The sequence below is a fragment of the Staurois parvus genome, unplaced genomic scaffold (genome assembly GCF_062004578.1).
Source record: "Staurois parvus isolate SC_StPar_1 unplaced genomic scaffold, SC_StPar_1.0 ptg001060l, whole genome shotgun sequence".
Classification (NCBI taxonomy): Eukaryota; Metazoa; Chordata; class Amphibia; order Anura; family Ranidae; genus Staurois; species Staurois parvus.
The window spans coordinates 1,071,301-1,081,864 of NW_028318856.1; positions in this window are offsets into that span (position 1 = coordinate 1,071,301).

Below are 10,564 nucleotides of genomic sequence, written 5' to 3' on the forward strand. Positions count from 1 at the left end.
CTCAAAGTTGGTTATAAATTTAGGCCAAAATGTATTCTGCTCCATGTTTTTGGTAAAAAAAATCCCAATAAGTGTATATTGATTGCTTTGTGTGAAAGTTATAGCGTCTACAAACTATGGTATAGATACTGCAATTTACGCCATTTTTTTGCTATACAGCGCTGCGCTAGTTTAACGGACAATTGCGCGGTCATGCAATATGGTACATAAATGAAATTTACATCCTTTTTACCCACAAATTGAGCTTTCTTTCGGTAGTATTTGATCGCCTGTGCAGTTTTTATTTTTTGCGCTATAAAAAAAAAAGGCTGACAATTTTGAGGAAAAAAAAACAATATTTTGGACTTTTTGCTATAAAACATGTCCAGTAAAAAAAAAAAAGCAAAAATCAAATTTAGTCATAAATTTCTGCCAAAATGCATTCTGCGACATGTCTTTGCTAAAAAAAAACCCAATACGTGTAAATTAATTGGTTTACGTGAAAGTTATAGCGTTTACAAATGGCAGGAAAGATACTGGGATTTTTAGGGTTTTTTTTATACTAATAATGGCAGCGATCAGCGAATTATGGCGGCGATCAGGGACTTATGGCAGCGACCAGCGACTTATGCCGGGACTGCGGCGGATATTTTGACATAGAGAGAGTAGTAGCTTAATTCTACTGCTCAGGATTACCCCATCCAGATTTCAATCAGTGAGGGGCATACATAGGATTTACCAGTTTACTAGATTGCCACTGTAATTGATAAATGCAGAAGATGGCAGAGGAAGCCTTCCACTAATTGTTTCCTCTGCTGAACTCTGCCTCAGATGTTATCTGTCCTACCTGTAGAGGAAGCAAGTTGTGGAAGACTTCCTCTGCCAGCTCCTATGTTCACAAAGGACAGCAGCAATCTGGTGAGCTATCAAATCCTGTGTGGATCCTGCACCGATGGAGGTATGGATGATGTCGGGCAGGACAGCGTAACTGCTGGCTGGCAGAACAGGAGATTCCTTTTCCACCCAACACTTCTCATCCTTGGGGTGCTATGGCGGTAGTCCCACCAGTGGATAGGAGGGTGTCTAAAACCAACAGGTCTGGAAGAATAAATATATGGATGGCAAACTGGAATTCAGGTTTCTCTGTTTTGCACATTCATTAATCCACAGGGTCATAACATATTGGTCTGAAGTTTCAGCCTCAAAGTGGAGTTCCAGTCACTCTGTAAAAAAATAAAAGTCAGCAGCTACAAAAACTGTAGCTGCTGACTTTTAAAAAAACAGCCTCTCACCTGTTCCTCGATCCCGCAGTGTCCATCCCGCAGCCCGTTTCACCGGCCATCCTGTGTTCCCGGCACCAGCATCTTCAGTGTGACAGCTTGCAGCTTCACTGCCGGATGCCCACTGAGCATGTGCAAGTAGCGTTTCGCTTTCTAAATGGTCCCATAGCCTTTTGGGACCTGTCGCATGTTCCAGAAGACTACAAAGAGGGAGGACGGGAGGACAACTTCCGCTTCCGATCGCCTAGGCCAGGGGTCTCCAAACTTTTCAAACAAAGGGCCAGTTTACCATCCTTCAGACTTTAGGAGGGCCGGGTTGTGGCCAGTGGGGGTAAAATTATCTTGGGCCCAGCATCAGTAAAAATAAACATGACCTCAGGGTTGGTGGTCAGTAGGCGGAAGAGTAGTGCCCCATCATTGGTATCAGTGGGAAGAATAGTGCCCCATCGCTGATATCAGTGGGAGGAATAGTGCCCCATCATTGGTATCAGTGAGAGGAATAGTGCCCCATCATTGGTGTCAGTGGGAGGAATAGTGCCCCATCATTGGTGTCAGTGGGAGGAATAGTGCCCCATCATTGGTATCAGTGGGAGGAATAGTGCCCCATCATTGGTATCAGTGGGAGGAATAGTGCCCCATCATTGCTGTCAGTGGGAGGAATAGTGCCCCATCATTGGTATCAGTGGGGGGAATAGTGCCCCATTATTGGTATCAGTGGGAGGAATAGTGCCCCATCGCTGCTATCAGTGGGAGGAATAGTGCCCCATCATTGGTATCAGTGAGAGGAATAGTGCCCCATGATTGATATCAGTGAGAACAATAGTGCCCCATCATTGGTATCAGTGGGAGGAATAGTGTCCCATCATTGGTATTAGTGGGAGGAATAGTGTCCCATCATTGGTATTAGTGGGAGGAATAGTGCCCCAACATTGGTATCAGTGGGAGGAATAGTGCCCCATCATTGGTATCAGTGGGAGGAATAGTGCCCCATCATTGGTGTCAGTGGGAGGAATAGTGCCCCATCATTGGTATCAGTGGGAGGAATAGTGCCCCATCATTGGTATCAGTGGGAGGAATAGTGCCCCATCATTGGTATCAGTGGGAGGAATAGTGCCCCATCGCTGATATCAGTGGAAAAAATAATACCCCATCGTTGGTATCAGTGGGAAGAATAGTGCCCCATCATTGGTATAAGTGGGGGGGAATAGTGTCCCATCATTGGTATCAATGGAAGGAATAGTGTCCCATCATTGGTATTAGTGGGAGGAATAGTGCCCCATCACTGGTATCAGTGGGAGGAATAGTGCCCCATCATTGATATCAGTGGGAGGAATAGTGACCCATCATTGGTATCGGGGCACTATTTGTCCCACTGATACCAATGATGGGGCACTATTCCTCCTACTGACACCAACAATAAGGTGCTATTTCTTCCACTGATACCAGTGATGGGGCACTATTCCTCCCACTGATACCAATGATGATGCACTATTCCTCCTCCTACTGACCACAAGCACTATGTAACTGATTACCAACCCTGTGGTACTGTTTATTCTAACTGATGCTTGGCCCCACTGGCCACAATCCAGCCCCCCTAAAGTCTGAAAGACAGTAAACTGGCCCTTTGTTTGACAAGTTTAGAGACCCCTTATATAAGATATTGCTGCTTGAGTCTTGGTGACTAAGCATTTTGGTCTGCTATTGGTTAACAACAGTTCTGTTTGACAGTGAAGGTCCACCTTTATGAGGTAATGTCGCCCACTTTGTGGGTGGAAGGTGGTTGATACGCTATTCTTTGGTTGGTATAAGATATTGTTGCTTGAGTCTTGGGAAGTGCCAAGCTATGTTTATCTTATGTACATGTACCTCCGGTCTGGCCGTTTATAAGCAGCTGTACCTTTGCTAAGTAAGTTCTTTTCTGATTGTTCAATTTTAAATAAACGTTATCACACTATTTGAGGCCTTTTTCCACGGGCTCTTTATTTCTGGGGAGCCTGTAAATCCAGTAGGTCCTGGGATTGTGCCTAACAAGAACACATCTGCAGTGACGTCCCTGGATCCGTGATACAGTTTCCCCTGGAACCGATGACATCTAGTGGTCACCCTACAGACAACACCCACCTGATCCATCAACACAGTGGCTGAACACAGCTTCCATCCGGACAGATGACATCTAGTGGTCACCCTATAGATGACACCGCCTTGCTCCAGTGATACAGTGGCTGAGTACCAGGGACAGGTCTTAAATGTCCCATGCGCTTTAGCTTGCGCTATCTGGTCAGTGCATTACTTGGCTTTTCTTTATCATTTCTGATATCTACTATCCCTGGCTCTTCAAGTGTTGGAGACTGTATACGTATTTAGCACATCTGATGAACTGACGCCGTCTTTTTTGCCGATCCACATTCAAATGGGATCTATCTTATGTGTAATCATTGTTTAAGTTAGCGCTGCACTTTCATATTTTACCAATGATGGGGCACTATTCCTCCTACTGACACCAACAATAAGGTGCTATTTCTTCCACTGATACCAGTGATGGGGCACTATTCCTCCCACTGATACCAATGATGATGCACTATTCCTCCTCCTACTGACCACAAGCACTATGTAACTGATTACCAACCCTGTGGTACTGTTTATTCTAACTGATGCTTGGCCCCACTGGCCACAATCCAGCCCCCCTAAAGTCTGAAAGACAGTAAACTGGCCCTTTGTTTGACAAGTTTAGAGACCCCTTATATAAGATATTGCTGCTTGAGTCTTGGTGACTAAGCATTTTGGTCTGCTATTGGTTAACAACAGTTCTGTTTGACAGTGAAGGTCCAACTTTATGAGGTAATGTCGCCCACTTTGTGGGTGGAAGGTGGTTGATACGCTATTCTTTGGTTGGTATAAGATATTGTTGCTTGAGTCTTGGTGACTACTCATGTTGTTCTGTTAATGGTTAACAGCGGTTCTGTTCAGTATTAAAGGTTAAATTTAATTTCATAATTAAAATTGATTTAAACACAATAAAGGGGACGCAGCCTAAACTTTTCCACAATCCTTGTTGCGTGTTTATTTTATTACTTAGGTATGTTCTTATGCTATGACGGGTGTTAATGGGGTGTACAGTCCCATCCAGGAGAAACCATCCTCCAGTAATGGTATAGTGTAATAGCATACCCAGAGTTGTTCTGGACTGTCTAGTGAAGCAGAGTGCCAGTTATCTAAACAATGTAACTGTTCTAACTTGATTATCGACAATTAAAATGTTCTCACTTTTGCTTAGGCCTGGTTGTGTGTGCATTCCCTCACAAGAGGGTTCCTTAGGTCCTCATTGAGGACCCAATTAAACTATAATTAAGGGGGTCAAAGGATCTGGTAAGCCTCCAATTTGTCATCACAGTGGTGCAACACTCACATTGGTGGATATATCGGAATGAAGATTTTCAACTACTCATCACGGGATAAGGGGACTGTTCTATATACTCTGTAAGGATTGTTCCATATATGTCTACTTATTTGCACTTTATTTCTGGCAATGGTTCACTGTTGATCACTTTTTTCTTGTTCTTTATTGGATATATATCAATTGTATACAATTTTTTTATTATTTATTACAGGTACTTATATAGCACCATCAATTTACACAGTGCTTTACATACATACTGTATATTGTACATGCACATCAGTCCCTAACCCTCAAGGGGCGTACAATCTAAGGTCCCTAACCCTCAAGGGGTGTACAATCTAAGGTCCCTAACCCTCAAGGGTTGTACAATCTAAGGTCCCTAACCCTCAAGGGGCGTACAATCTAAGGTCCCTAACCCTCAAGGGATGTACAATCTAAGGTCCCTAACCCTCAAGGGGCGTACAATCTAAGGTCCCTAACCCTCAAGGGGTGTACAATCTAAGGTCCCTAACCCTCAAGGGGCGTACAATCTAAGGTCCCTAACCCTCAAGGGGCATACAATCTAAGGTCCCTAACCCTCAAGGGGTGTACAATCTAAGGTCCCTAACCCTCAAGGGGCATACAATCTAAGGTCCCTAACCCTCAAGGGGTGTACAATCTAAGGTCCCTAACCCTCAAGGGGCGTACAATCTAAGGTCCCTAACCCTCAAGGGATGTACAATCTAAGGTCCCTAACTCACATTCATACATACACATACTAGGGACAATTTAGACAGGAGACAATTAACCTACCAGCATGTCTTTGGAGTGTGGGAGGAAACCGGAGTACCTGCAGGAAACCCACGCAGGCACAGGGAGAACATGCAAACTCCAGGTAGGTGCTGCTGTGGTTGGGAATAAAACCAATGACCTTAGTACTGCCAGGCGGAAGTGCTAACCATTTAGCCATTGTGCTGCCCGTATTTATGAGAATTATTGATTTAATTTATATTTCACTTAGCGCAACACTGGATATTTATTTTGATTGGGTGGAGTGGCTGGAGAGTGCAGCTCATCCAATCCAAGTGACTGCAAAACGTATTCCTGATTTGGCAATCAGTTCCTTAGAGGAGGATGCCCAGCAGGTTCTTATGGTGTTGATACCAAACACCTCCGCTTTGGCACAAATCACAGCTGAGCTGGACAGTCTGTATAGAGAAGCCACCCTGGTGGTCGAGCTGCAGCAGCAATTGTGCTACCTGGTAAAGAATAAATGTTTTAAGGTATATTTAAAGGACCAGTGAAGTTAACCTCTTGGCGCTGGGCGAACGTAAATGGGCCTAGACGCCGAGCCGGCCGCACATTTGCGTTCTATTAAAAAAAAAAAAACATGTGCTGAGAGCGCGTGCCCTGCGCACTCCCACAACACACATTTAGTACTCACGGAAAGGTCCTGATCTCCTCTTTCGATCGGGAGCTTCCCTGATTATGTGACCACTGTGACAGTAAATCACGGCGCTCACATGACCCTAAAACCCTGCCCCACCTCCTGACTTCTGGAACCCTTCAAGGGCTGGGAGGTGCCAGCGCCAAGGGGTTAAAATGGTAATAAACCCCCAAACCAAAAATGTTTCATTTTTCAGCTTACTAGCCATAAAGTTGAGTGTGTATGTATGGTTTTTGTTTGTTTGTCTGTTTTTTATTTCCCAGACTTCTCCATCAATGCAGTATTAATCTGTCTTAGCTTTTTATTTTTTTTGGCCCCTAGGGGGTTCATGCCATAATGTTCTAGCATTCACTGCATAGTAACACATTAAGGCAGATTTACTGTTTTTACTGATGGGATACATTTTTTACTGACATCCTGAAATATGACAGAAACTCAGATTATAAACCCGGAAAATCAATGTTTAAACAGATTAAATATGCAAATATTACCAATACTCAGAACACGTAATCTGCCAGCTTTACAATGGGAAATTCCAAACAGAGTGACAAAATGTGAGTATAAGTAGAATGATGAAACAGACAGATGCATAGCATGCTGCGACGATCAGTAGGCACCAGGGGCGGACTGACAACTCATGGGGCCCCCGGGCAATAGGGGATCATAGAGCCCCTGTGTCCTTGCCCAAACTCAAAAAAGCCTATGAAAAAGGTACCATGGGCATCTCATGGGGCCCCCTACTGACCCCGGGCCCTCGGGCAGTGCCCAGGTTTCCAAATGGTCAGTCCGCCCCAGGTAGGCAAGGACAGATTTTGGCTTGCAGTGGGAGGGGCATAAAGGGGGTAATTGAACAGAATCTGTGCATAGTCACTATATATACTGCGCACACATAACAGTCCTTGTACCCACAAAATATTCCAAATTTCTGTACCACAACTGACAGCCTCACAGACACAAATAAATATCAGCACAAAGGATCATTTTTTAAAAATTAAACATTTCTATTGCATTTGCTTTCATGCACATAAAAAAAATACTGACTGACTGAGCCTACCTTAAAGGAAAACGTCATTAAAATCAGGAAACTGTTGGGACAATGAACACCTTGGTCAGAACTGTACAGCAAAATGTATCGAGTGCAAGGGTCAGGAGTAAGTAACACACAAAACAAGAGTTCGGCAGTCAGGATGAACCCTGTGTTCACATCAAAACCCCCATATATCAAAGTCCCCAGTATTTCCCTATACACCAGGGTTCCAAGAGTTCCTCCTTACATCAGAGGTCCCTCTTACATTAGACTGCCTCCTTACATCACAGTCCACAGACTTTCTCCTTATATCAGAGTCAACAGAGTTCCCCCTTGCATCAGAGTCTACAGGGTCCCCCCTTACATCAGAGTCCACAGAGGTCCTCCTTACATCAAAGTTCCCCCTTACATTAGAGTTCACAGGGTTCCCCCTTACATCCGAGTCAGAGCACAGTAACTGATATAAAGGAGAACTCTGGAATCTGATGTAAAGGAGAACTCTGAGGAGTCTGATGTATGGGATAATGCTGTGCACTCTGGGTGTGATGTAAAGGGGTATCTGGCCACCAAAGCCTCCCTTCCTTATTCAAGATTCCCCAGAGTTCTCCCTCACATCACAGTTTTCACATTCCTCCTTTGCATCAGACTCCATAGATTTCCCCTTTACATCAGAGTCTGCAGTATTCCCCCTTACAGTGCAAGGGGGAACTCTGCAGACCCTGATGTAAAGGGGAACTCTGATATAAAACAGATTTGTTCAGACCATGATGTAAGGGGAATGCTATGGACTCTGGTGTAAAGTGGATCTCTGTAAGATGGTCTCTGGTCACCAGATTCCACCCTTACAGTAGAATCTGCAGAATTCCCCTTTACATCAGAGTTCCCACTTACATCCAGGTCTGCTTGCCTGGCTGCAGGAAAGTCTGGAACAAGCTTGAGGCCATTAAAATTAGCATGCTTGGTCTCAGGTTGACTTAGCTTGGCAGCCAGGCAGCTGAAATTTCAGTAGAAGAGACCTGCAATAGTAGTAACCCCACATATCAGGTCAAGGAACCCAGGCTGGTATCTGTGGTACCTGCAGGAAAGGCCTGCTTCTGGTCCCGGACTCCCTCTGTCCACCTTTGCCAGCTGACGAGCAGTACATAGCGCTCCATACACCAGGGCCCAGAGAGCTCTACTACCCTGGGAACCAGAACTGTCCCCTTTAGGTTACCCAGCAAAATCCTGGAAAATCAAATCACTGCACCAGTGAAGTACTTTCATCCAGCTGTCGGTGGCTAAGACCTTCCCCAACAAGTCCCCAGACAGAAATTTCCTCCAGCACACCGTCACAGCATGTAGTCAACTGGGATTTTTCATCCTGCTTACCCTCCTTTCTATATATAACGCCCTCTAGGTTAGTTAGATAAGGTTTTTTGTAAGGTAGAAGCTGAGTAGCAGCCTGGGATGAGTCAGCCTGGGAATGAGGTAGTGAGGTTACCTCTGGACAGGCTGGGTGGCTCTAACAGGTCAGGGCTTCTGGAGCCCTCCCACCTTTCTAGAAAGTTGAGAACTTTCTGCAACAGGGGAGAGGGAGGGGGGACCAGATCTGCATGTTATAGATACTTCGGCCAATCCCCTGGCAGGAAGATGGGAATGGCGACCATGAAAACCCTTGAATATCAGAGAGCCTAGGGAGCAGTAGTCAGTGTAGAGTGGTAGATGGATTGAGGAAGGCTGGAGTATGGAGCCTTGGAGGATGCACCAGGGAAGGGGCCTACCTACAGGCTGGTCGCTGGAAAAGAGGACCTCCACTGTACCACCGTTTTCTAGGGAGGACATCCTGACCAGCAGGGAAGGAGCCAGCCCAGTGAAAGGCCTGAAAGCAGCCATCAACCCACCAAGCTTATTGAGCTTTAGGCTACACTCACACTAGCTTTGTCAGCAGGCAAAGGCTTCGCAAACACCTATGAAAATTCTGCACATGGCAGCACACAGTGCTGTTCACACTGAAGCATTAGTGTTGCGGCAAAACTGGCGCCTCATGTCGAGTCAGGAAGAGTTAAAGCCTCCCATTCAAGTCTATGGTGCCACTCCTCAAACACCTGGCAGGCGTTTGCGGTGCGATTGTGATGCATTTGCAAGGCGTTTGCGTGGTGTTTGCGTGGTGTTAATACCATTTAACTTCATTACAGGCGTTTGTGGTGCAGTTTTAACGCTTGGCAAACATATATCAAACGCCTCAAAACCATGCATATGGCATTTGAGGAATGTTAAAAACGCTTTCCAAATGCCTGTCAAACACTATAGGGCCTTTTGGCAAGAGTTAGAAATAAAGTCAAGTGTGAACGAGCCCTGAGACCGGCATTAATGAGCTTTAGTGCGGGCGTTAGACTGGCATTAATGAACTTTAGTGTGGGCGTTAGACTGGCATTAATGAACTTTAGTGTGGGCGTTAGATAGGCATTAATGAGCTTTAGTGCGGGCGTTAGACAGGCATTAATGAGCTTTAGGGTGGGGGTGTTAGACAGGCATTAATGAGCTTTAGTGTGAGCGTTAGACAGGCATTAATGAGCTTTAGGGTGGGGGTGTTAGACTGGCATTAATGAGCTTTAGTGTGGGCGTTAGACAGGCATTAATGAGCTTTAGTGCGGACCTTAGACAGGCATTAATGAGCTTTAGGGTGGGGGTGTTAGACAGGCATTAATGAGCGTTAATGGGGACCTTAGACTGGCATTAATGAGCTTTATTGCGGGCGTTAGACAGGCATTAATGAGCTTTAGTGTGGGCATTAGACAGGCATTAATGAGCTTTAGTGTGGGCATTAGACAGGCATTAATGAGCTTTAGTGTGGGCATTAGACAGGCATTAATGAGCTTTAGTGTGGGCATTAGACAGGCATTAATGAGCTTTAGTGTGGGCATTAGACAGGCATTAATGAGCTTTAGTGTGGGCATTAACCTGGCTTTTTACAAGCATTAAAAATGCTCCCTAAACGCTCTATGTGCAGCATGAGTTGAAGCATTTTATAAGTGTTTGACAAACATTAAAACCACACCACAAACTAAACAAACTGTATTGTTATTAACGCACCGCAACTGCACGGAAAATGCCCTGCAAATGCCTGCCAGTGTGTTTGAGGAGCGTCACCATAAACTTGAATGGGAGGTGTTGAAAGGCTTCAAACTACTTCACTACTTCGCCTGACATAAGGCGACGCAACGCTAGCACTTCATGTTCTGATAATGTGAACAGCACTGTGTGCTGCCCATAGTATCATCTGCCTAGGCATTCGAGGAGCGTTAAAAACTCCTCTCAAATTCCTGCTTTTAATGCCAGTGTAAACTAGGCCTTAGAAATTTAGTCCAGTGTGAACAATAACTAAGAAATGTACAGTGGCACTATTCAAGGAAGAAGTCGTTTGTCCTTGCTTAGATTTGCGTTCCTGCTGCACTGCTGGAAGATAACGACTCAGG